Source organism: Rattus norvegicus, chromosome X, assembly GCF_021556685.1.
Source record: "Rattus norvegicus strain SHRSP/BbbUtx chromosome X, alternate assembly SHRSP_T2T, whole genome shotgun sequence".
NCBI classification, from domain to species: domain Eukaryota; kingdom Metazoa; phylum Chordata; class Mammalia; order Rodentia; family Muridae; genus Rattus; species Rattus norvegicus.
This window is the reverse complement of record NC_141554.1, coordinates 68,592,487-68,619,628: the sequence shown is the minus strand read 5'-3', so window position 1 is coordinate 68,619,628 and position 27,142 is coordinate 68,592,487. Positions and strand designations below refer to the sequence as shown.

Here is a 27,142-nt window from a genome sequence, read left to right as displayed (position 1 = left end):
TAACAAAGATTACTATTAAAATGTTCATGTTCTCATTATTAATCTGTGAAATTCAGTTTCATGTTTTGAATAATATTTAGGGCATTTTACAAAGTTACAAAATTCTATCACATAATAAAATTAACTTTGGTGATGCACTTGTAACTAGGAAATTCGTATGAATTGCTACGTTTTGGATGACAACAGTTCAATGATCACTAATACAGGTCATAATATAAGATACAAGATTAAGATAATGAGAACTTTGTGTAACAGTTCCTTATAAAGATCAATTTGCAATTTATATGTGAAAGTATTTTTTGCTAAAATACTTGAGGAATGAATTCCACTCTTTGCTTTGCTTCCCCATACTGAAATGGCTTTCATCATCTTTTGCTTAGTGAAAAAGTTTATGTTCTAGGACAATTTAATCCAAATAAAATTTTCGGTTAAAAGTCATGATTCCAATAAGCTCCCATCACAAAATGTTAGAGATGCTCAAGTAGAAAAATTTCAGTCCACTGATATAATGAAAATTATACTTTTTACAGTAGTATCATGCTAAATCTGCATACAAAAGGACGCATCAAACCATAATCAGAACTCTAGAGTTCCTTTCCACTCACTCATCTGACCTGCTGTCACTTGACTTCGCTTTGAATAGATAGATCCCCTGCTACGTGCAATCAGTGTACTTCAAATCTTTGAATAAAAGAATGAAAAACTGGAAACACTCCGCCCAAACCCCAACTGTCAATAACAATGAAATGGTAATTTTATGAAACAGCAATTATTTGCTGAGCCTAGAAACAGTGAATTATTGTTTGTTAGTAACATATTTTTTAAGTAAGACTTCTGTGGGCAGCAAGATAACAGATGAAAACTACAGAGGTCTCACAAATTTGAAGTTTGGATATTTTGCTTCTTGGAATAAATGTGCACATTCTTTGTAGTTCTAAAATGTGGGTTTATGTTGGGGGGACATACAACTTTTTATGATACAGATGATCCTCAACTTTATTTTAGTACACCCCAATAACTCAATCAAAAGTTAAAAACTCATGAATAAAAACTGAACGCACATAACCTACTAACATCACAATGTAGCAACAGAGTTCAATGCAGAGTATTGTTTTTTCTCAAGATCACATAGATGACTGACATCTACAGATTACTGCACCTGGCCAGCATTGCTAGAGAATACAGAACTGTATATTATGAAGGCAGTCACATCAGAGTAACAGTATCAACTTTGGAATACCCTTATAGAAGAAGGGGAGGGGGTGAGATGAGGGCTTATGGACGGGATACTGGGAAAGGGAATAACATTTGAAATGTAAATAAAAAAATCCAATAAAAAATGTCTTTAAAACTGACAGTTTCCCTTAGGGACTTTGAAATCACACTACCTTGCTCTTCATGTTGAAGAATGGGTCAGAGTCGGTGCATACTAGTGCACAACACACACAGCAGCTGTAGAAGAGGATGCAGAGTCAGAAGATGAAGATGAAGAGTATGGAAAATTCTTAAGTATAACTGGAAAGTGACTTGCCCCCGGTAGGGTAGAAAGATTCCACAGGAGGAATAAAGAAAGTTGGTGATAAATGAGACAACAATGATGCGTGTCTTAGTTAGATTTTCTAGTCCCGTGACAAAACACCATGACCAAAAACAAGTTTTGAAAGAAGGGTATCTTTCATCTAACAGCCTGTAGTCTATCGTGCAGTGAAGTTGAGGAAGATACATAGGCAGAACTTGGAGGCAGGAACTGATGCAGAGAAGTTATAAAGGAATGCTGCCTACTGACTTGCTCCACATGTCTTGCTCAGCCTGCTTTCTTATAGCACTCAGAGCTACCAGTCCAGGGATGGTACCATCCACAATGGGCTGGCCCCTCCCATATCAATCTTCAATCAGGAAAATGCACCACAGGCCTCTTCATAGGCTCATCTAGTGGGGACATTTTCTCAATTGAGGTTCCCTCTTTAAAAAATTCTGGATTGTGTCAAGTTGACAACCCAACTAGTACAAAGAGGAAAGTCAAAGTTCCTGAGAAGAAAACTGTACAAGATTTTACAAGTAGCTTGTCATTGGGGGTGCAAGTCTTGAAGCCCAGCACTTGAGAGGCAGAGGCATGTGGATCTCCAAGTTCCAGGCCAGCCTGCTCTACAGAGTGAGTTCCAGGACAGTCAGGGTTGCACAGACGCTGTCTCAAAACACTTCCCCCAAAAGATGCAACCATTTAAAATTCAGAAAATTCAAATCAGCATGGAAAAGACTTAAAACTATCAACACCAAGATAAAGAGGCGGAGGAAGAGGTAGATGAGGGAGACGGGGAGGAGGAAGAGAAAATTCTTCCTAAAATACCAAAGGGGCTTAGCTCTACAGTAAACATTAAAGGAAGTTTGCAAGCATGTATAGGAAAAGGTGGTTCTCTTTCTAAAGTAGAAGGCAAGTTTATGAATTTTGTGAAGAATTGTTTCCAGATGACTGCCCAGGTTGTCCAAGATCTGCCATTGGAGAAGGTCTCCGTAAGAAAACAGTTTAAAGAACTTGAAATGTTCCATTTTGCCTCATTTATGTAGCAGTAGCTATCTGGCCTATTTGTTTTATAATACAAAGTGAACTTTACCTATCGCATTTGATAAATGTTACTCAGGTTCCATCACTAAGTATGTGTTGTCCAAAATGGCTGTCTAATGAATAAAGATGGAATTATACCCTTTACTTGGTTTTAAGTATGTGTGGTTTATTATGATAGGATATAGTAATGGTGATGGTCTGACTAAAACATAAAAGACAAAAGATAAAATAAATAGTATTTTAATAAAGAAAATACAGTTTATACTGAATTCATATCGCATTTTTACAAATGCAATAGAATTTGTAAAAGAAATCATAGTAAATCAGTGACATTCTCTAATAGCAGTGTGGTCTGTTATTTTTCTGCAATGAAAATATTAATTGACAAATGGCTGACCAAAACCTAGAGACCATTAATATGTTAACCAATTTTTAACATAGCAAAAAAATTTGGAATGCACTAAAATGCGTTTTACAAAGATTTATAATTGAAGTTTAAACATATGTTACTTGCTAAATATTAACATACACATGAACATATTAGAACTTTAACCAGTATTAATTTCAAGACTCTAATGCAGCTCTTTCCTTTATTGTACACAGTAGTATATGATAAACCACGTTATATCAGTTAATCAATCAAAATTCATGTTGTTCATAGAATGTATCAGGAAAGAACCTTTGGAGAATATTAACAATATAAGGTTGTGTTTATAGTACTAGTTTGTATAAAACACTTTGACTATAGCTGTGATTTACTATTCAGTAAAAAATATACATTTATAAAATATGGGAACTTAATTAATTATTTGTATGTTCTTAGAAAACATTCTTATGTGTCCCAGGATAAGATGATTATTTTAAAACTAACTTCTATAACATGTACATTATAAAGTTAGTAGTATTTAATTCGCTATTAAATTATAATATAACATAGAAAAGTTTGTTCCTATCAAGAAAGTTAACTGCTATAAATAATCCTTTTCTCCTTTAGTTAATCTAATAGATTTGTGATAAATGTCTCCTCTTTTCAACCAAGCCCATAATTTCAAGAAAAAGTGTGACTTTTCTATGAAGCCTTCTCAGGGAATCCCTGGACTGCAGTAATCCCCCTGTACTCTTAATTTTTCTTAGCTTTTATTCTGTACTTTTTTATGTTCTGATTAATATAGCCTATCTGTATGCTTCTCTCCCAACTGAATTCCTCAGAACTGTTTCAGTTGGCTTTTTAAAATTTTTCTAATACTGGTTATTGACAATCAGATCCAGGGTTTTATGCTTCTAGAGCATTCTAGATAAATATTCTGCCTTGAGCAACACCAACAAAGCCTGGAACCTGTTTGTAATCTACTCTTCTCCTTGCCCACCACAGTGATGGTCACTGAGTAAAATCTAGAAAATGAAAGCTTATTAAAAATCTCCGAAAATAAAATAAGTAAAAACAAGCAAAAAACAAATTTTATTCCAGAATTCAATGAACAAGTTCCTTAACAGCACTTGCAAATAAAATAGCATGTTCTCATACGATTATTGCAGTCTGTGTGAGTGCTCCTGGATATGTGGTACCTACTTGGCCATATTCATTACTGTCGAATTCTTTTCCTTTAGATTTCAGAGTATTTCAAATAATTAAGAGTAGAATTCATCAAGACCCCTTCCAAACAGAAACCATCTCTAAGTTTGAAATCTAGGCTCTTGAAGAAGCATGCCTGTTTGCCAGTGCACAACAGGTAATTCACACTGAGATACAAAGCTATTTTCCCCTTGGTATTGTACTTTAAACACAAGAACATCTCAAACACAAAAGCAAGCAATATGAGGCATTTTTCCTAAAACTATCAGGAACTGGCAGTGTTAACAGATTCACTAGCCAAAGTTATCTAATTGCACACAGCATCTATGTACTTTTTAAAGTTCTTTAGCTTAAAAGGGCTTACCGAAAACTAAATTTAGCTTTCCCACCATTGTGCTTCTTTTTCACCACTTCTTTTCAGATAAGAGACCTGAAATGGCTTAAAACTGTCAGGATGGAAGACAGTGAAGAACCCAGCTTCTGTTGTCAGCCCACAGGAGTGCCTTGCAATTAAAACTATACATCAATTCGAATTGAGAGCACTTTTGAAAAGGCTCAACTGGGAATTGTAAATTTTCACAGTCATCTCCTTTTAACGAAACAGTCTCACACCTCAAAATAATTGCCAAAAACACCTTGCAACTTTAGAACTTGATCTCATCATGGTATCCAAAGTCTCACTTCGGGTGCCTCGTGCCAATTTTTTTTTGGGGGGGGGAGAAGTTGACTATTTTCAACTATACCCTATTTGAAGAACAAATAGATCACAACCACCCTTATTTTTATTAAGAGCATCTTAAGTTTCATCAACACATTTTTAAATGAAGACGTGAGTCATTCCTGATGAAGCATACTTTGTAAAATAGTTTCCCCTGTTGTCAATATTTTACTTTGTCCACTCCTCAAGTTTGGTGGTACTTTGATTGTCAAATAGGACATGTCACTAGTTTTGTCTTATTATCACTATTATTTAACATAACTAGTAACTGCCTGGTTTTACATGCTAAGTAAGAATCAGGGGCTAGGCATATGGTTTGCAGAAACCCTGCACATAGTATAAAGAATACTGCAAAGTAAGGCACCACTCAAGCTATCTGGTCAATTTTCAGTCATGAAGCAACAGCAATGCGGAGGATGGGCTCTAGACAAGCCTGAGGTCAGGTCGGGCTGTCTCCTGAGATCAAGAGTCAGAACCACAGTTAGAACAAGGAGAAATATGTGAACAAGGCACTAGGAGAATCTGTTTCCAGATCAAGGACTAAGGTGAATGACTGTACTTAGAATCATCAGCACCTAAGAAGCAACCCCAGGCCTTAATCACTGACACTGTTTCTGGAAGCCACGGTTGAGATCACAAAGTGATGGCTTGCAGAAGGAAAACTAACTGGAAGAAATTACCGGCGAGCAGATGCAGGAAGGGTGTCAGAAGCTTCTGAATGAGAGCGCAGAGCTTCATTGGCCTGCTGGGGCCCCAGAGACCCGGAGACCAAAACACAGCTTGAGCACCAGGAGACTGCGGTGCCACTACTCACCCGGACTCTCCTAAGGTCTTGTTGTCGCCTCGCACCACACAGCCCCTGCAAAGGGGAAAACTTTCCCCCTCCCCCGCCGCTGAGGGTGGGATCCGCGGACGAGAGGAGGCGGCGTCGCAGCTGTTCAAGCAGGGCCAGAAAGGCGCTGGGTGCAAGAGCACCAGCTTGGTGCTTGTGCCCCTGGTGGCCACCAACTTCACCACCATCGACTTGAAGGGCCAGGAGGAAGCAAAGGCGGCAGGCCTTCGCCCAGCAGACTGAACTCTCCCGGGATACTAGGCCTGAGCTTCTGCCAGGACCGTCTGTCCCGGTCCTCTCAGCAACAGGACCCCCCAGGCTTAATTCCAATTTCTTCGGCCCCGCGACCACAGAACAGTGGCTGCTCCCTCTTGGGGCCACGGTCGCAGCTGCATCCTCGTGCTCCTTCTTCCTCTGGCGCTGCTGCCTACACACACACAGCCCCGGCGCAGTTACCACCGCGGCGCCTGGATCGCCGTTTCTTAGCAACCGCGCGCATGCGCCCCACCCCCGCCAGGGACCACTGGAGCCGCGGTCTGATCTCCGACCAGTTGGTTTGCGACCCAGAAAAAGTGAACAAAATCCCATTTCCTAGGCAGGCCCTAATGTCAGGGTAAAAAGAATCGTGAGGAGAGGTCTAAGATGTTCTGAAGTGGAGAGGCCTGAAGACTTAGGATGAGATCCACTACAGGATAGGCATGTGAAGTATGTATAGATGGTTTTCGATTTGTTTTCCTGCAGTCTTTTCTCATACTTTACCAGAGTGATCGTTATAAAACTCTCAACTCTCACTTACTCGCCTCTGGTCAAGAGAATGGAATTACAGCCAAGTTTGTATTTCTGTTCATTTTCTAACCTCTCTAAATCTGTTTCTCCAACTATAAATGAGAAACACGGTACTCTGAATACTTATTGGGATGAAGAGAGAAAGTATGTAAAGCACTTAACGTACATGACCTACTGTAGCACAGAGTAAGCACTCAATAAAATAGAGCTATTTGTCAATGATTCATCATTGTGTACAAGACAAAGGACATGCTCCCTAGTTGAACATTCTAGCTTAATAAAGTCCTCCAAAATTAGTCTGATTTCATTCTGATTTCAGCCATTAGTCACCCAACTGTACACAGGTTTTGCACTTTCTCAGATTGAAATGTATAAAATGCCTACATACATTTTTCTATTTTCATCTGGAAAAGAAATCTATGTGAACCCACCAACTAAGGAACATCCAGTGATCATTCCCAAACCAGTCATTAGTGTTAAAATACTAATACTAAAAACTGACATGTAAACAGTGATTATACATAAAACATTTTGTGTCATTTCTTCTGGCTATTGATCTTATTAAAATCAAGCTTAACTTTTCTGTAATGATAAAGTCAAAAACATGTAATTAATTCTGAACACATACAATGTATAAATGATATGTGCATATTTACAGAATAAACTCTGCTGAGTGATAATCCAACGAAAGACACATTTTTAGATACTATTTAAAAACTTATGCCATGTAAAAACTTTGCAAAGCTCTAAAAGTATTAATAAAATATAAATTTCAAATGGACTACAAATTTAAAATGAAACTTTATGGTAACCAGATAGCCAATAAGTACTAAATAAACTGTATTTTCAGTGGTGTTTAAGCACTAAATTTTATTCCTTTGGTCACATGATATAACTTCCTCTACATTTATTGGTAAAGAAGTGACTCCTATCAACAAACAGATGTGTCTATAGAAATTTGTAAAGAAAGAAGGCTGATATATTGAGTAAACACATACAAGTACATGTGGATAGGTGGCCTTCAAGGCACTGCAAATTTAAGATGAAATTTAAGATGGGATTTGAGGTAGATGTTTGCTTAATTAATTGGCTTATTATAAAAGAATGGTAAAACATCTCCAGAATGAAACCACACATATTCCTGAATGGTTGAAAGTTAAGATGATGTCCTATAGTAACTTTGAAGATATGTGTTTACATTTCAAGAGTAAATATGCTAAAGATGGGAGTTTGTAATACCCCAAGCCATTTATCCACAATTTAAAAGTTAGAGAAAGTATGAAGGACCATTACGTCCATCAATGAGAGAGTCTACAAAGCTAAGCAATCACCTTTCTCTTTTATTCACCTTTATAATCGCAAATCAATAACCCCCTTTCATTTACAAACCCTGTGTTGACACAGTAGATATACAAAATAGACTAAGAAGAAATTCTTCATAAACATATGAATTCATGCTAGAGGTAACGTTGTCCTAGATGAGTAGGAGATTGTCAAAACAGATATTTCCATGCAAACTAAAATGTATGTGAAGCTGAAACTAAACGATGTGGACAGTGAAAAGTAGGAAAGGGCTTTAATTGCTTTTCTATTGGTGTGATAAAACACCAAGACAATTTATGGGAGGAAAGGAGTTTATTTTGGGCATTCGGTTCCAGGGATTTAGAATCTTTGATGGTGGGGAAGCATGACAACAAACTGCAGGCGTGGCTGCTGGAGGAGCAATCTAAGAGTTCACATGCTAGACCACAATCATGAAGCCGAGAAACAGTAAGTGCCAAAGAGTCTTTTAATTTCCCAGTGCTCGCCTCCAATGACATATTTCCTCCACAAAGACTGCATCTCCTAAATGTCCCCAAAAAACCTCACCATACAGGAACATTCTCACTCAAACCACCAGAGAGGTTTTGACATAAATATATTCTGTCTATATTATGATCAGAACAGAATAATTGTGTAATAGAGTTGAGTACAGACAAGCTAGTTTTGAAACAGATTGTGCAATGTCTGTGTGCCATATTAAAGATTTTGGGAAAAAAAATCTCTATCTGAGGGATAATTATAGTTTTAAAGAAAAAATCATGCTATTCATTTCAAAATGGTAAAATTCAACAACAAAAGAAAATTTATTGAAGAACGACTACTGCAGTAGAAGATTACAGTAGGGCAGAGATATTGGCTCAATTCTGACATGACCAAATGAGGATAAACAACCAAGAAGCAAGATGGAGGTGGGTGGATGGAAAATGACTAAGATAAAACATCAAAACTGTGAGGACTCTTGTTATAGCTAACTCAACAGAGCTTTTGAAGAAGACCAGAATAATAACATATCAAAGGCAAATCTTACCAGATATTCAGGGTCATCCTAGTTGTGTACATGACTTCATTCTGATCCATGAGGTGAAGGGTCTCCAAAATTGGGGAAATTCCTGGAATCACAATCATTGAAGCCCTGTGTTTGCAATAGTTCATCATATCTGTTGATTGTTTTATTTCAGCTCTTTAGAGAAAACTCACTTTGACCTTTGGATCCAAAATTATGTCCCCAAATATTTAGTTTCCTTTTACAGTGTCACTTTCTTTTTTTTCAGATTTTTTTTATCTTTATTAACTTGATTATTTCTTATTTACATTTTGATTGTCATTCCCCTTCCCGGTTTCTGGGCCAACATCCCCCTAACCCCTCCCCTTCCCCTTCTATATGGGCTTCCCCTCCCCATCCTCCCCCCATTACCACCCTCCCCCCAACAATCACGTTCTCTGGGGGTTCAGTCTTGGCAGGACCAAGGGCTTCCCCTTCCACAGTGTCACTTTCTAATCCTTTAACATTTTCCTTGGAAGTCCCTGCTCAAGAAATTTTCCATAGCTATCATTCTAAACCTTAACCATTCTTCACTGTAAATGTGGGACTTTATTAGCTTCCTTTCAAACCCACCATCAAATATTATTCTTTAGCTTTAAAAAACAATGAAACTAGCAGGAATTTTTTCCTTATTTTGTTCTTATTTTTAATTGAATTATTTTATTTATTTACATTCTAAATGTCTCCCCTTTCTTGGTCCTCCCTCCCCTAGGTCTTCACCCCATCCCTCCTGCCCTTTCTCTGAGAGGGTACTCCCCCACATGTCCACCCATCCTCCCCTCACCTCCACCAGCATCCTTCTTCCCTGGGGCAACAAGTTTCCACAGGATTAAGCAGCTCACACTCTCCCATTGAGGACAGACAAGGCAGCCCTGTGCTACACATGTGCCCCAGGCCATGGAGCAGACCATGTATGTTCCTTGGTCAGTGGCTCAATCTCTGGGAACTCTGAGGGAAACCAGTTAGGTTAGTTGACACTCTTTTTTTTTTTTTGTTCTTTTTTTTTTTTTCCAGAGCAGGGGACCGAACCCAGGGCCTTGCGCTTGCTAGGCAAGCACTCTACCACTGAGCTAAATCCCCAACCCTGACAGTCTTGTTCTTCCTATGAGGTTGAAATCCCCTCCAGCTCCTTCAGTCTTGCTCCTAACTTTTCCCTAAAGGTCCCCGACCTTAATCCAATGCTTGGCTGTAAGTATCTGCATCTGGCTCAGTCAGCTGCTGGTAGAGCCTCTTAGAAGACAGTCATTCCACGCTGCTGTCTGCAAGCAGGACATGGCATGAGGCAGGAGTAATATTGTCAGTGTTTGGTGTGTGCACATGGGATGGATCTTAGTAGGGTGGGTCACTGGGTGACCTTTCTTTCTGTTTCTGTTCCATTTTTGTCCTGCATTTGCTTTAGACAGGAACAATTCTGGTTCAAAAATTTTGAAGATGGGTAGGTGGCCCCATCCCTCAACTAGAGGTCATGTCTATCTACAGGAATTGACCTCTTCAGGCTCCATCTCCCCAGTTGGACATTTCAGCTAATGTCATCCCCGCTGAATCCTGAAAGCCTCTCACATCTCAGGTCTCTGGAACTTTCTAGAGGTTCCCCTCACTACCCTCACCCCAGACAGCTGCATATTTCCATTCATTCTCTTGGTCCTCTGGGCTTCTCTCCTGTATCCCCCCATACCCGATCTTCCCTCCTTCTCTCCTTCCTCTCACCTCTTCCACCCAGGTCCCTCTCTCCCTCTGCCTCTCATAATTATTTTGCTGCCCCTTCTAAGTGGATTTGAAGCATCCACACTTGAGCCCTCCTCCTCATTAAGCTTCCTACAAACTATGAGTTGTATTATGGGAATTCTGAACTTTTGGGCTAATATCCACTTATCAGTGACTACATACCATGCATGTCCTTTTGGGTCTGGGTTACCTCACCCAGGATGATATTTTCTAGTTCCATCCACTTGCAAAATTCATGTTCTCATTTTTAATAGCTGAACGTTATTCCATTGTGTAAATGAACCACATTTTCTGTATCCATTCCTCTGTTGAGGGACAACTGTGTTGTTTCCAGCTTCTAGCTATTACAAATAAGGCTGCTATGAACATAGTCATGCGCATGCCCTTGTAGTGTGGTGGAGCATCTTTTGGGTGTATGCCCAAGAGTGGTATAGTTGGGTCTTATGGTAAAACAATTTCTACTTTTCTGAGGAACTGCCAGGCTCATTTCCAGAGTAATTGTACCAGCATGCAATCCCACCAACAATGGAGGAGTGTTCCTCCTTCTCCACATCCTAGACAACATGGGCTGTCACGTGAGAATTTGATCTTAGCCCTTTTGATTGGTGTGAGGTGGAATCTCAGGGTCATTTTGATTTGCACTTCCCTGATGACTAAGGATGTTGAACATTACTTTAAGTGCTTCTCAGCCATTTGATATTTCTCCGTTGAGAATTCTCTGTTTAGCACTGGACCCCATTTTTAATTGTGTTATTTGGTTTTTTGGAGTCTAACTTTTAGAATTCTTTGTATCGTTTGGACATTCCCATGTTACACTTTTAGTTTTCTACATAATAGCTACATCTCCCATCCAAATTCCTGATCATTGTCTCTCCCAGCCACTCGAAACTCTTCATTTATTCATTCTCCTTTCTGTAGGGATGTGATATACTGTGCTTACACTATATAGACTGGAAATTTTGAGGGACCTTACAGTCAAAGTTAATTATACTCCTTAAAGTTACTTAAGATTTAAGAGTGTTAGTCTACTGTGTACTCAACTGTTTAACCTGCCTTTAAGAGAACAATGTAACAGCTGACCTTACTTGCCCTGTATTGCCCATGTAATCTAGATTTACAACCTAAGATAATGTATAACTGCAATCTTAATTTATGTACTCTTCTATTCTCCTGACCCAGAGTAATTAATGTTTGTGTATTGTTTACTGAAAGCAGCAAATGCAGTTTGAAAGCAAAGCCCTCTATCTACCATAATAGTTGAAAGCAACAATTTATAGATATTGGTTGATTTTAAAAATGATTGTTGTCTGGGTTACTTGGGATCAGTCAGATTCAGTGACTTAATCACTTGTAAAATTCTATTCAAGATTTTGGTAATATATCCCATTCTTTTTCCGTGTGATACTACCCATGCTGTTCATTAAGACAGAGTGAAGCCCTTTGTTAGGGACAGACACCACTCACACACAGTGACACATACAGTTCATAAATAAAGACAGAGCTGCCCTATGTAGACAGACACAAAGTGACAGGGACACGGGGACACAGGGGTGAACAGATTCACAATATAGCCTTCAGGTAGGCACAGATTCATAGTCATACAACAGACAACAGTGGACAAAAAATTCAGGAAGCATAAAGTAGAGAATTCTAATTTAGACTTGCTCTTGGTTAAACAATTCCAAGAGAAGTGCTTTTATTTCTTTCCTTAATGTGAAAAACATGTATAATTGGTGACTTGGAGTTAATCACTAACGTGAATAATCCATGCACCTTTTTGTTCACAATACTTCACACTTCTCTATTTCAGCCCAACCATTCTCCAAGCTTATAAACATGCTCAATAAATAAATTCTTTTTTTATGAATTGATTATTTTATTTATTCACATTTCAAATGTTGTCCCCCTACCCTGTTTCCCCTCCAACCCTCCATCCCATCCCCCTCCCTTTTGTCTCTAAGAGAGTACTCCTCCACTCACCCACTCCTGCCTCACCCCTCTGGCATCTCCTTACTATGGGGCAACAAACCTCCACAGGACCAAGGGCCTCCTCTCCCATTGATGCCAGACAAGGCCATCCTCTACTACATAAGTAGCTGGAGTCATGGGTCACTCCATGTGTACTCTCTGGTTGGTGGTTTAATCCCTGGGGGTTCTGGGGGTCCAGTTAGTTGATATTGTTGTTTTTCCTATGAGGTTGCAATCGTCTTCAGCTCCTTTAGTCCTTCCCCTAACTCTTCCTCTGTGGTCCCCAGAGTCTAATGGTTGGCAGTGAGAGAAATAGATGTTGGTGGAGCCTCTCAGAGGACAGCCATACTAGGCTCTTTTCTGCAAGCACTTCTTGGCATCAGCAATAGTGTCAAGGTTTGGTGTCTGTGGATGGTATGGTGTGGATCCCAAGGTAGAGCAGGTGCTGGATGACTTTTCCTTCAGTCTCTCCTCCACTCTTTGTCCCTGTATTTCCTTTAGGCAGGAGCAATTCTGGGTTAAAGATTTTGAGATGGATGAATGACCCAGTCCCTCTACTGGGGGCCATGCCTATCTACTGGAGGTGATCTTTTCAGACTCTATTTCCCCACTGTTGGGTATTTTGGCTAATGCCATCCCACTGGGTCTCAGGAGTCCCTTGCTTCCCTGGAGTCGGTAATTTCTAGTGGAAAGAAATACTCACCTTCATCCTGGAGATTGCTTTAGCCTCCTAGAAGTGTTCTCTCTTACCCTGGCAACCTTTCTCCTTACCTAGGGATCACAAATGTAGCTCTACATTCACTGCCTCCAATCCTTCACTTGCCAGTCACCTTTCAAATGTTGTTTAAGGATTTTGCTTCCCAACTCTCTAGCAAAATGTGTGTTTTAAGAACACCAATTACTAATTTAATTCTGTAACAGGCACTTCTCAGCTGCTTTCTTCTAGGATTTTAATGATGGTACTGGTGGTTTTGGTTTGACTGAATTCTTCATTCACTTGGCTTCCCAACATACATTCTCCTTTTAATTCTCTTATCCACTTATTTTTTTCATCTGCATGGCTTTCATGGACTCCTATTCACTCTTCCAACAACTTTGCATTTGACTTATTTTTATTTGTTTTGCTTTCTGAACTTTGTTGTTGTTTTCACACAAAATTTTATATATAGCCCAGGCTGCCTCCCTGTTTTGCCTCCCAAATGCTTATATGACCAGTGTGCATCACCTTGCCTGGCATACTCTCTGAACTTTACTGTTAGCTCAGCCATTCTTCTAAGATCTATTTCAGAGGAGTTCTACATAGATTCATGTACCTGTTAGAGATCCTCACCTTTCTGTATACAGTCATTCAAATTAATGGGATCACATTCGACCTGAACTTTCCATCTCTTCATGCTCTTCATGTGCTCTTTTTCTTTCTTATGACAAGTTCCCAAAACTGTTCCCCAAAAGGAAACCCCAGTATCACCAAATAATTATTTCACCTTTACACAGAAGAAACAAAATTATGACCATTTTATATAAATGAACCCAACATGAAAAGTAGGCTGAAAAAGATATCCACACACCATGATTTCAGGGACACTCTGAGATATGCAGTGAATTCAAATCCAGCCTGAGCAATATAGCAAGAACCTGTCTCAACATACCACAAGGACATGGGCTGCACTATGTTTGTAGCAACCTTATTCATAACATCCAGAATCTGGAAACAACACAGATGTCCTTCCAACTGAAGAACGGATACAGAAAATGTGATACATTTACATAATGGAGTGCTATTCAGCTATTAAAAATGAGGATACCATGAATTTTGCAGGTAAATGGATGGAACTAGAAAATATCATCCTGAGGGAGATAACCCAGACCCAAAAGGACATGCATGGTATATACTCACTGATAAGTGGATATTAGCCAAAAAAGTACAGAATACCCATGATACAACCCACAGACTCTAAGAAGTTTAACAAGAAGAAAGGGCCAAGTGAGGATGCTTCAATCCCACTTAGATGGGGGAACAAAATAATCATAGGAAGCAAAGGGAGGGGTGGACCTGGGTGGGAGAAGGGAGGGGATTGGAAAAGAAGGGCAGGATCAGGTATGGGGGGGACAGGAGAGAAGCCCAGAGGGCCAGGAGAATAAATGGAAATATGCAGCTGCCTGGGTTAAAGGGTGGGGAACCTCTAGAAAGTTCCAGAGATCTGGGATGTGAGAGGATCCCACGACTCCATGGGGGGTGATATTAGTCAAAGTACCCAACAGTGGGGATATGGAACCTGAAGAGATCACCTCCAGTAGATAAACAGGTCCCCCAGCAGAAGGATGGGGGCTCCCACCTATCTTCCAAATTTTTGACCTAGAATTGTTCCTATCTAAAAGAAATGCAGGGTCAAAAATAGAAAAGAGACTGAAATAAAGACTGCCCAATGAATGGCCCAATTTGGGATTTATACCATGGCCAGGCACCAAACCCTGACACTATTACTGATGGCATGTTGTGCTTGCAGACAGGAATCTGGCATGGCTGTCCTCTGAGACTCTACCAGCAGCTGACTGAGACAGAAGGAGATAGTTACACCCAACCATTGGGCTGAGGTTGGGGACCCAAAGGAAGAGTTAGGGGAAGGAATGAAGGAGCTGAAGAGGATGGTGACCCCATAGGAAGACCAATAGTCTCAACTAACCTGAACCCGAGTTTGCTCCCAGTGATTAAGCTACCAATCAAACAGCATACATGGGCTGGTCCAAGGCCCCTGGCATATGTGTAGCAGAGGACTGTCTTGTCTAGCCTCTGTGGGAGAGGATGTGCCTAATTTTATAGAAACTTCATGCCCCAGGGAAGGGGTGGGTAGGAGGGAGCACCCTCTCAGAGGTGAAGGGGAGAAGAACACTGGAAGGGGGGAATCAGGAGAGGGGCATTTGGATGTAAATAAATAATTAATTAAAAACATTAAAAAGAGTAAGGTCTACGCTTGCCTGAATACGTTGAGACATTAGGAATAAACAAGATAGAAGAAAGAGTTAAAAAAATTCTGCATATTTCACAGGGATAATGTTTGTAATCATAGGGGCAATCTAGGCAGAAGAGAACTAGGAAAAGACACAGGAGCAGAAGGAACATGATGAGAAATCATATGTTTCATGCTGAGCTTTCTCTGTTGCTCCAAAATCTTTAATAAAATTTAGAATGTCTGCAAGGATTGTTGCAAATAGATTCCTTAGAATAAAATGTAGACAACATGTGTAGATGAAAGATTTCAAATACCATAGAATGAAAAAGGTTTAAGTCTCTTATTTCAGCATCTCTAATCTCTTAATCATCTCCCACAGTTCATGAGCATTGTGGTCATCTCATATATTTCCCATATTTATATTGGAATGGAATGTTTCATCAGCTTCGTCCTCCATCAGTGCTATTCTTTCATCTCTTTATTCTCCTATTGACATTTATTACTCTGCTTTTTATTGGGTTCTTTAAGATTTTCAATTCTGAAGTTTTTAAATTAAGCACCTCAATTTTTGTGTTGATATTTTTCTTCAATGCTGGAGCATAGTTTATCCTTTTTATTTTTATGTTTTTAGTTTAGTTTTGTTTTGTTTTACTTTTTCTACTCTAGTGGTCATAAAACTGAAAATGGCAAGATACTGTGTAAAGTTAAAATTATTTAGGATGTAGAAAGAGTAAATGAATGAGATAATAATAGAAGGAGATGGGAAAAGGGAAAGAGTAGAGGATATACACATATACACAAATAAAAGGAAAAATAAGAGTAGAGAGGAGAAGACAGTGAGACATTAGGATCAAAGGATAAAATGGAAAAAAGGTTTGTAAATAGTGCAAAATGTCTAAAACACAATTAGGTAAATGTAAGAAAAAATACTGCCCAATAATGAAAGAATTATGTAATAATAAGAAAATAACATTTAATAATTTAAATAACATTTAAATTATTTATTCATTTTACATCCCAATCGCTGTTCCCCTCCCAGTACCCCCTTCATAGAATCCCTCCTTTCATCCTGCTTCTCTTCTTCTCTGAGAGGATGGGTTCCTCCCTAAGTATCCCCACCCCAACCCTGGTACATCAATTCTCTGCTGGATTAGGTGCATTCTCTCCCACTAAGGCCAGACAAGGCAGCCCAGCTGGAGAATGGATCCCACCGACAGGCAACAGCTTTAGCGACAAACCCTGCTCCAGTTGTTCAGGACCCACACGAAGACTGAGCTGCGCATCATATGTATATGTGTGTGTGTGTGTGTGTGTGTGTGTGTGTGTGTGTGTGTGTGCGCATGCCAGGGGCCTAGGTACAGCCCATGTATGCTCTTTGGTTGGTGACTCAGTCTCTGAGAGCCTCCAAGGGTTCAGTTTAGTTGAATCTGTTGGTCAATCTGTGGAGTTCCTATTCCCTTTAAATCCCCCAATCCTTCCCTCAACACTTCCATAAAAGACCTTGATCTCAGTCCAGTGTTTGGCTGGGTGTCTCTGTATTTGTTTCAGAAAAAAATTATGAAGTCGAAGAACATTCTAGCAGCTTGAGGTGTGGGTAGGAGAAGCTAAGTAGCTCTGGGAGTATAACCAGAGCCACAACTGATGGTTAAGCCTTATCAAGATGACAACCTCCCCAAAGCACTAATACTTCATGGCAGAGCTGATGGGAGTCAGTGGAGAGCCTGGTCGAGATTGGTGAAGCCCTGGGCAAGAAGCTGAACAAAAAGAACTTCAACATGCTATGTAGTCCTTGGTCAGTATCTGGTGCTAAAGAAAGATGAAGACCTCAACTGAGAATGGCTAAAAGACACATGTGGTGCCAATGCTAAGCAGTCCCTTGACTGCTTTAGATGCCTTCAACAATGCTGTGATGCCTTCTTGTAATGTTCTCTGAGGACCCCTTTTCAGGCCCCCAGCCAAAGCATCCAGTCTCCAGCATCTACAGACAGGTAGGGCTCCTGCCTATATACTCCATGAAGGAAAATATTCACACTCACCTCCTATGTACTCCAGGGTGTTTGGGAGTTTTCTCCTCTCAGTATTTCAACCTTTTTGAAATTCTTGCCTTTGCATGCCTTGCCCTTCATAGGACCCTGCAGTTCCATGGCAATAGTCATCAGTTCTCATGAATGGATTCTTGGCCCCCTTCGCCCTCATTTCAAGATCTGTTGGATTCCATTTGGTTCCATTTTGGGGGGCAGGGTAGTCACTGTCCTTATAAAGATTTTTAGATTAATAAAGTCAGTGACTGTCAAAATAAAAAAAAATACAATGCAATAAAAATCCTGTTAAACATGTAAAGGAGCGGGAATTACAAGAACATTAAATAAATAATGTATTGGAACAGTTTCTTCAGAATTGAAGGTGGAGCCTGGAGAGATGATTTGACAGTTAAGAGCACAGGCCTTGCTTTCCAAGGACTCAGGTTCAATTCACAGCCCCCATATGCCACCTCACAGTCATTGTTACTCTAAGATCCCATGGTGAACAGACATGCATACAGGCAAAACACTTACACATTTAAAAATTATAAAACTAATGAAGATGGCCCATTCTCTTTGTGAGGGTGGGATGAATTGAATTTATGGACTCTTGCATTGCAGTCTACATTAGACAAGTATCTCCTTTCTGTCAATTGTTTTCACTGTAGTTGTTTTCCTTTGTGTACCAGGGGCCTCTACTGGCCACACTTAATATTTGCATTGTGTTCTTCCTCCAACTTCCAGGACTTTACAGATGGTACTTCTGTTTTAGCTGAATGATGTCTCTCAGATATATTGAACATATAGTAAGGAACCATAGCAATCATATGGGTACAGGCAGAGAACCTGTCTTCATACTTTTAACACATCCTGAGCATTAATTACCTTGTTGGGGGAGGCAGCCATGCGTGCCATGTAAATTTCTGGAACTTCAAAGTCTTTGAGCTCTATAGCAGTGAAAGAAGATAGACAGTTCCAGAATTTGATCCATCTATTGGCTTGAGGCTCAGAGCTTTCAAACTCCAATGGAGAGCTGGGCTACCTCTGCCTAACACTTCTTAGGTGAATACAACCTCTCATCTAGACCCTTTGGCTAATCTGCATTTGTTGTTCTTGCTGTGCACAGCTACATCTCTGACACATCACTCACCTGAAGACTGTGGCATGCCAAATTGTGGCTTCCTCTCTGGGCCACTGCTCACTCAAGGACTGTGGCTTCTTCACCTGCAGATATTTCCTGATTTCAGGCCTCTGAGGTCTCTCGATTTTGAACAATTAGGTTCTCCCTCCAGACATGTGGCAAAATGATGCACCTCGCTAATGGTGACCTGTCCTCTGGACCACTGCTCCATCAAAACCCACAGCTGAATTTGAGGATTGATAGGGTTGTGGGCTTATCCAGATCTAGAACTGCCCATCTGTTTCTGGCTTATCTCTTGGAGGGACCTTCTGCTTCCCCTCCCTATGTCAGCGAATTATTCAGCTATGCCTGTGTTCACCTTACTTCTCTGCAGCTTTCTCTTTTTTTCCTTATTTGCAATACTTCTTCACTTCTTCCATGGAGATCTGAAGCTATTTTGCTATTTTTCTCTTTTGGGATATTGTGTGTGCGTGTGTGTGTGTGTTATTTTTTTCTTAATCTGGTTGTTCTTTACCAGCTCACAAAGAGGTCAGTCCCGAATCTGCCATCTTATTCAGAAGTTCAAACTCACTGGATATTAGGCCAGCGTCTTATTAATTATTGTATTCCAACACTTTCAAATGTCTTGAATTTATATAGTAACTTGTTAAAACGAGTCAAACTGACCTGACTTGTTCTGTAATCTTCAGTGTACATATATTAAATCCCTTTGTAAATTGTACTTCCTTGTAAGGGTGCATGTGATTCACCTTTTTCTCAAATAATGCCTTTAAACACAGGTTCACTTTTCTCATCCCTGTGTTAATGAAATGAGATAAACCCTTAGATAATCTGAGTCCTATTTTTAGTGTTTTCTAGAATGTAAGAACTGAATTCTTGGCATTTTCTCCTTTGGGACAATATGAAAATGAATTTTCATTCCCACTAAAAGATTAGTTGATAGCAGGGGAAGGCAGCACAGACACATGTGACAGAGAGAAACTATATGGAGATACTAATTCACTGACAGTTATTCATAAAGTAGATACTCAAGCATATAATCACTAGTTGGCAATATATAACCATTATTCACAATTAGATGCTGTTTAAGTCATCATTTATTCATTATTTTATCAAGCATAAAAACAGATTAAAATCATAAACAATGTAATACACCAAGAATCTTTATGAAGTGAAGTTATAGTATTTACTCTTTAATTTTATCCAACTTGAAAGCTGTAATTTCTTTATTGTATATTCAGTTCACTTTTATTGATAAGAATAGAACTGATAGAATTGATAAGATTGTCTACTATGTGTTATGTACCACGAAGACTGTATTAATATCTCATTTCACCCTGGAGAGCTCTTAGCAGTTACTTTTATAGATTATGGAGACAAACTATAGAGAGAAAGAATTATGTTCCCTACATTCTTTTGTTTTATTATTGGATATTTTTTATTTACATTTCAAATGTTATCCCCTTTCCAGGTATCTCCTCCATGAACCCCCTACCCCATAATCCCTCCCCTTCTTCTATGAGGGTGTTCCCCCACCCCTTCCCACCTCCTCACCCTGACATTCCCCTACATTGGGAGATCCAGTCTTGGCAGGACCAAGGGCTTCTCCTCCCATTGGTGCCCAACAAGGCCATCCTCTGCTGTATATGCGGCTGGAGCCATGGGTCTGTCCATGTGTACTCTTTGGATGGTGGTTTAGTCCTTTGGAGTTCTGGTTGGTTGGTATTGTTGTTCTTATGGGGTTGCAAGCCCCTTCAGCTCCTTCAATCCTTTCTGTAACACCTCCAATGGGAACCCCATTCTCAGTTCAATGGTTGTCTGTGAGCATTCACCTCTATATTTGTCATGCTCTGGCAGAGCCTCTCAGAAGACAGCTATATCAGGCTCCTGTCAGCATGCACTTTTTGGCTTCATCAATATTGTCTAAGTTTGGTGGCTGTATGTTTATGGACTGGATCCCCAGGTGGGACAGGCACGGAATGGCCATTCTTTCAGTCTCTGCTCCAAACTTTGTCTCCATATCCTCTCCTCTGGATACTTTTGTTCCCCCTTTTAAGGACTGAAGTATCTGCACATTAGTCGTCTTTCCTCTTGAACTTCATGTGGTTGTAGATTGTATCTTGGGTAATTCAAGCTTTTGTGCTAATATCCACTTGTCAGTGAGTGCATACCATTCCAACATTCTAATCATAAAATACAAATGTAAATATTTAGATTCAATTTTATTTGGTGGAACAAAGATTTCCATATTCTTTCAGAGATTCTAACACAATATGTATAGAACGGAGTTGAGAGTTTGTATTTTACCAGTGTTAGATTATGCTGACATTGCTGTTCTAGCAATCATATTGCTAAAACCATTGCTTCCAGAAATATAAGTATGAAAAGAATCTTAAACCACTTCATGTTGAGCATGCTAAATAGGGGAACAAGGCTCACTGTTGTGCCAAAGATTAATTATAGATACCCAGTGACCTAATAATGGTTGGGTAAAACCTATATAAACTGGTCATTTTGGTTCGTAATATCCTTGTTATTCACTTCCATTCTATTATATGAATGTTATTTCATATGAGTGAAGAGAACTGATCTAGTTAATCTGGTCATTTGATGTCTGAAGCTTTACCACAAAAACTATCTAACAGATGTTTACATTGTTTCTGCTTTAATGCCTCAAGAGATGGGGAGTTCATTCACCTGTGAAAGATTGAGTTTTATTTTTAGACTGTTTTAACCTGAATATTAGAAAACTCTTCCTCTAGAGTTGGAGGAAGGGAGCATAGATGCAAAAATACCTAAATTACAGCTTGTCAGTTCAAATTGCCGAAAGTTTACATGATTGTTTGAGCATGTCCATCATTTACTTCAGGAATGTTATTTTTAGTGCGTAGCAAATTATCCTTGAAATCTAACAACTGCAAGCAGCTCACATTGTTATCTTACAATTTATCTAGGTCAGAAATCTAGATACAGCTTAGGTCCTCTGTTACTCTAACTCTCTCAGGCAGAGACACTTGCCTGTCTTTTTGTATTGGTCAGGCTATACACATTTTGAGGCTCAATTTTTGCAGAATTCTGCTTCCAAGTCCATATTGTTGTTAACATGATTCAAGCACTCACAGACTGTTTGGACAGGCTGCCACAGATCTCTGCATGTTGTTCAGCAAAGGATGTCCTTTGTCCTCTGTTCTTTGCCTAATAAACCCAAATTGAAATGAATTTCATCTAAGCCTGAAAGTGATCAGAGAGATTCTAGTAGCAAAAGGAAATTGTGATCTTTGGTAACCTAATCTTAGTTATGCATTCCCATTACTTTCCACCACATTTGTAGAAGCAAGTTATTAAATCTAATCCAGATTCATTTGGATGTGATTACACAAGGAAGTGAACACTAGCAAGCAGGTTAGTCTACCTACTGACCTAGATCCTTTAATACTTCTTGAAGTTATACCTGGTGTATCTTCAAAGAGATAGGCTTTCAATGCCTTGTATTAAACTGTCCAAATACTAAGTTACATGTGGTAGCCTGAGATGACACATGGCAGACATTTTTAGCTTCTAACATAGAATCTGTCTTCTTAGTTTTCCTTACTAGCAGGTATTTGATTTTATTCAAGGCAGTGATACAACTTGCTGAGTGTCTTTGCTCCCTTTGAAGCTCAGGGTAGCCATATGACCAGTTCTTGTCATTAAATGCAAAAAACCAAAAAGGCGTTTCTGAGAATGTTTTAGTTTTCTGCCATAACTGTGGCTTTTATGGTTAGAGTTGAAACAGCCACACTGTAAACATGTGGGTAATGTTACTGCATCTGACTCTGCTATGACTTATTTTAGCAACAATAAAACGAGAAGGCTCCATTTTCTTGGTTTTCTTGTTTGCTGCTGTTGAAAATATGGCTTCTGGGTAGTCTTCAATACAAACAGATAAATCCTCCATTTTATTTTCATTAATATCCTTTATGAGGTAGATAAAATAATGGGTTTCATTATGACCTAAGCATCCCCTAAATAGTCCTCTTTCTACTTTCATGCATAAACATACATGCATTCATATATGCGTTCTTTTCTGCCTTTAACATCCTTTATACTCCCACATACTTTTCCTTCTACTTTAATATTATACATACACACACTCATATAAAAATATGTAAAACACACTGTCTTACTGATTCTGGCCCATTTCACTTAACATGATGATCTATTTTATGGCAAATGACATAATTTCATTCTTATTTATGGCTGAATAAAATGCCATTAAGTGTATATACCATATTTTTCAATCTATTGTATTGATGTACATATAGGCTTATTTCATATTCACGTATAAGCAAGCATCTCAGTGTTATACCAACTTAGATTCATTCAAGTATATACACAGAAGTGTTATGATTGAACTATAATGTATTCTATTTTTAATTTTCCTGATGAATCCATATAGTGATTTTTCCACTGTGACTGTATCATATAGAATCTATTCTGTAATAGCCATGATTATCTAATCACACTCTGATAAATAAGCAAAGGATTTATAAGAGGTCATGGTATGTCCTGTAATTCAAGATTTAGGGGGCTGAAGAATGAGGATTGTGGTTTTTGAGGTCAGCTTGTCTTACCAAAAAGAGAAAGAAGTATTAAGAAACAGAATTGTAAGCTGTGACTGGGTCAAATGTTCAAAATGGCTGCCGCCAGCAACCCTGGCAGTCCTGAAAGCTACCATTCTCCAACAGGCTCTGCTACACTAGCCTCAAGATATGCTTCTTGTTCAGCAACAGGTACATGTTCCAGATGTGACAGCAACTGGGGTTGTGGCTGGTGGAGGCCTAGGAGACACTGATGTACCTTTCACAGGTAAATAAATCTGGGAGATGACGTCAAACCTGAACAATATTGACGTAGTTGGCAACTGAAGAAGGGATGCTACCCTTCCAAGATGGGATGGCTCCCTGTCCACGTTCAGACACTGCTGTCTGCAAGTTGTGGACATTATTCAGCGTGGCGCCACCTCCTATTGTTTTGGAGACAATACAGCCTGATTATTCTGAGAAATGAATTTGGTCAGCTTTTGCCAAAGCTTGCAAGAGTCATCTTGAGGCTTGTATACCTTGCTAAGGAATGCACTGATCTGCCCACCCTGGCTTTCACATATTTTCAGCCTGCTCAGCTGACCACTATTAGGAAACAATGCTGCCTTTGGATTCAAGATCTCTGTATGAATCTCCAGAACTTGAAGTGTATCTGTGATGAGTTGCACTCCAGGGCAATGAAAGTCACCACTAGCACTCAGGCCCACTTTCAGTACTTATTTGAGGGAGATCACCAGGAGGTGGAGCAGCTGGACAAGTTGGTGACAGGAAGGGCAAGATTTAAGAGTGCATTCATCATCACAGGACAGACCTATACATGAAAGTGAGCATAGAAGTATTATCTGTGTTGGTTATCTTAGAAGCATCAGTACACAAGTTTTGCATTGACATAAGCCTCCTACTGAGCCTGAAGGAGATGGAGAAGCTGTTTGTCAAACAGTAGAGTTGCTCAAGTGCAATGTTATACAAGCAGAACCCCATGTGCTCAGAACTTTGCTGCACCTTGACTATTCACCTGATGGCCTCTATCTTAGACCCACTACAGTTAGCTTCTGTGTCACGGTTCAAACACACACTGTGTAATAGCACAACCCACAGATCTGTTTGGAGGAAGCATTTCTCACTGAATATGCTATACTAAATACCATATAGAACATTTCTGAAGGATTAATGAATACCTCCAAGTAAGTAACTGAAAGGTGCATTCAGCAAGAGCTGCCTTTCATGACCACAAAGAACATCATGGTTATGGTCAAAGCGGAAGGCAGTTGACAGGACTCTTTTAAGAAAATTAGAGTGCTTTCCCAGCAAGCAGCTACCATGGCTAAGCAGGAAGGAGCCTCACAGAGCACATTCAGGCAGGTGCCTTCTTCAACCCTATTCACTCAGTCAGAGCATTTGTTGGCTCCCTCTTCTTTCACTTGTGGAGTGCCACACCAGATTCCTCAAAGAGCAGGTGCATCCCATGCTAAAACTCTATGAAAGTGTGATGGAGGGGAAAGGACAGCTAGGTCTGTAGAGCAGAGTAAAATTAAGGAAAAATTTGTTGAGAGTTTTCTAATTATATTCTAGAGAGAGAGAGAGAGAGAGAGAGAGAGAGAGAGAGAGAGAGAGAGAGAGAGAGACTGAATAGAATTGAGAAGGAACAACTATTCCAAGAGAAGATAACATATCATGTAATGGAACAAAGAGTGAGATAAAAAATCAAAATGGTTTACAGTCAGTATAAGTTCTTAAAAATGGCAAAATTGAGGGGATGGGGGTGTGGGGAAAGGGGAAACATGATCTGGTATTGGGTCAGGGAAAAGGACTGCAGCCCTGAGGGCCAGCAGAAAGGATGGAAACAGGTGACCTCGGGAGGAAGGAGGTTGGGAGGATGCTCTAGAATGTACCTGAGATCTGGGAAGTGAGAGACCCTCAGGACTCAAAGGGGGAACCCTAGATGAAACACTCTACGGAGGGGAGAGGAAACTTATTGAACCCACCTTCAGCAGAAAGACAGGGCATCAAGTGAGGGATGGGGTTGCTCTCAAGGGAGACCCCAAGGTCTGACACCATTACTGAAGCTGTTGGGCTTTAAATCTCGGCTTGTGTCCAGACAGACCACACCAAGTCAACATGGTTCCACAAGGAGAGGTTTAATGAGAGAAGGAGGAGAGGAATAGAGGCCGGCCATGAGCATGTGGAGGGAAGTGGGGAGGGTAATGGGGAGAGAAGGGACAGAGGGGGAGAGGGCAAGAGAGAAGAGAAGAGAAGAGGAGAGGAGAGGAGAGGAGAGGAGAGGAGAGGAGAGGAGAGGAGAGGAGAGGAGAGGAGAGGAGAGGAGAGAGGAGGGGCCAATCAGCCCCTTATATAGTGTCAAGCCAACCTGGCTATTGCCAAGTAACTGTGGGGCAGAGCATACCTGGCTATTGCCAGGTAACTCTGAGGGTGGAACTTAGACAGAATACCAACAGAAGCTATGGCACATTCACAAAAAGGGACCTATCATGACTGCCCCTCAAAAGACCCAACAAGCAGCTGAAAGAGTCAGATGCAGATATGTGCACCCAACCAATGAACAGAAGCTGCTGACCCCTGTGGTTGAATTAGGGAAAAGCTGGAGGAAGCTGAGGAGGAAGACAACCCTGTAGGAAGACCAGCAGCTTCAATTAACCTGGACCCCTAAGATCTCTTAGACACTGGATCACCAACCAGGCAGCATACACCAGCTGAGATGAGGCCCCCAACACATATACAGCAGAGGACTCCCAGGTCTGAGTTCAGTCAGAGAAGATGCACCTAACCCTCAAGAGACTGGAGGCCCCAGGAAGTTTAGAGGTCTGGTGGGGTGAGTGGGTAGGGACATCCTTGTGGAGACAGGGGATGGGGGTGGGTATAGGAATTGGAACAGTCGGGGGAGTGGGGAAGGGAATAAAATCTGGAGTGTAAAATTAAATTTAAAAAATGGCAAAATTGGAACTCTATCATTAGAATATTTCCCCTTTTGTTTGCATCAATAGTTTTTATTAATATTTTAATTCTTTGAGTACATCGAACAATGTTTTTTGATCATATTCACCCTTATTCCTTCCCAAAATTTCTCTCTCATATCCACTCTTCCTCAGTTCCCTTCCCTCCACTTTGTGCCCCATCCCTTTTGCTATTTTAGAAGACAATACCTTTTAAAAAAAAGATTTATTCATTATGTGTAAGTACACTGTAGCTGTCTTAAGACACACCAAAAGAGGGCATCAGATCTTATTACAGATGGTTGTGAGCCACCATGTGGTTGCTGGGATTTGAACTCAGGACCTCTGGAAGAGTAGTGGGGCGCTCTTAACAGCTGAGCCATCTCTCCTGCCCCCAGATTCCTGCCATGTTTGAGTTCCTATACTGATTACCTTCAGTAGGCGAGGTTGTGGAAATGTAATCCAAATACCAGCCTCCCCCGCCTCATCCCCCACCAAGTTGCTTTGGTCATGGTGTTCATCACAGCAATAGAAACCCTAACTTAGTCAGTACCTGTCCCCAGTTTATCTGACCTGGCTCTCCATGACTAAGAGGCCATTCCAAGCCATGTTGTAAAAACCAGTTAACATGTAAATCCCACTTGCCCAAAGACAGATAACTTCTGAGATTGAGGGGTGTGGTTCTTAGGAAATAAAAATGTCACATGTTTTCGCTCCCCTAGACAAGTTTGTTCCCATGGGATGTGCTCTGCAAACTCCTGGAGAAAACAGCTGTGTTGGAAAGGAAAACAGCAAGCATTTTCCCCCATTCTCTCCCTCTCTCCTCTCCCTCCCCCCAATCCCCAGAGGTTTCCTATTCTGGTTCTCTGAGGGATCCTGATCTGGGCATATAGGGAGCCTGACAAACCCACCAACCCTTCATCAAAGCCCACTGATTATTTCTGGTAGATTAGGGGTTCAGCCAG

The 27,142-nt window shown here is 40.2% G+C and overlaps 1 protein-coding gene and 2 pseudogenes across 4 annotated transcripts in view; 2 read left to right on the top strand and 1 right to left on the bottom strand.

The window, feature by feature from the left end:
- Window positions 1-6,140, bottom strand: part of Zc3h12b (zinc finger CCCH-type containing 12B) — a 231,932-nt gene extending 225,792 nt beyond the window's left edge. For all 4 annotated transcript variants that reach the window (NM_001432875.1, NM_001432876.1, NM_001432877.1 and 1 more), the window contains 1 exon segment: window positions 5,669-6,140. The gene's annotated coding sequence lies outside the window, so the exon portion shown is untranslated.
- Window positions 6,141-17,141: 11,001 nt separating this feature from the next.
- On the top strand, window positions 17,142-17,404 carry Banf1-ps2 (BAF nuclear assembly factor 1, pseudogene 2; annotated as a pseudogene).
- A 5,914-nt stretch (window positions 17,405-23,318) lies between these two features.
- On the top strand, window positions 23,319-24,745 carry Adsl-ps1 (adenylosuccinate lyase, pseudogene 1; annotated as a pseudogene).
- Window positions 24,746-27,142: the final 2,397 nt, after the last annotated feature.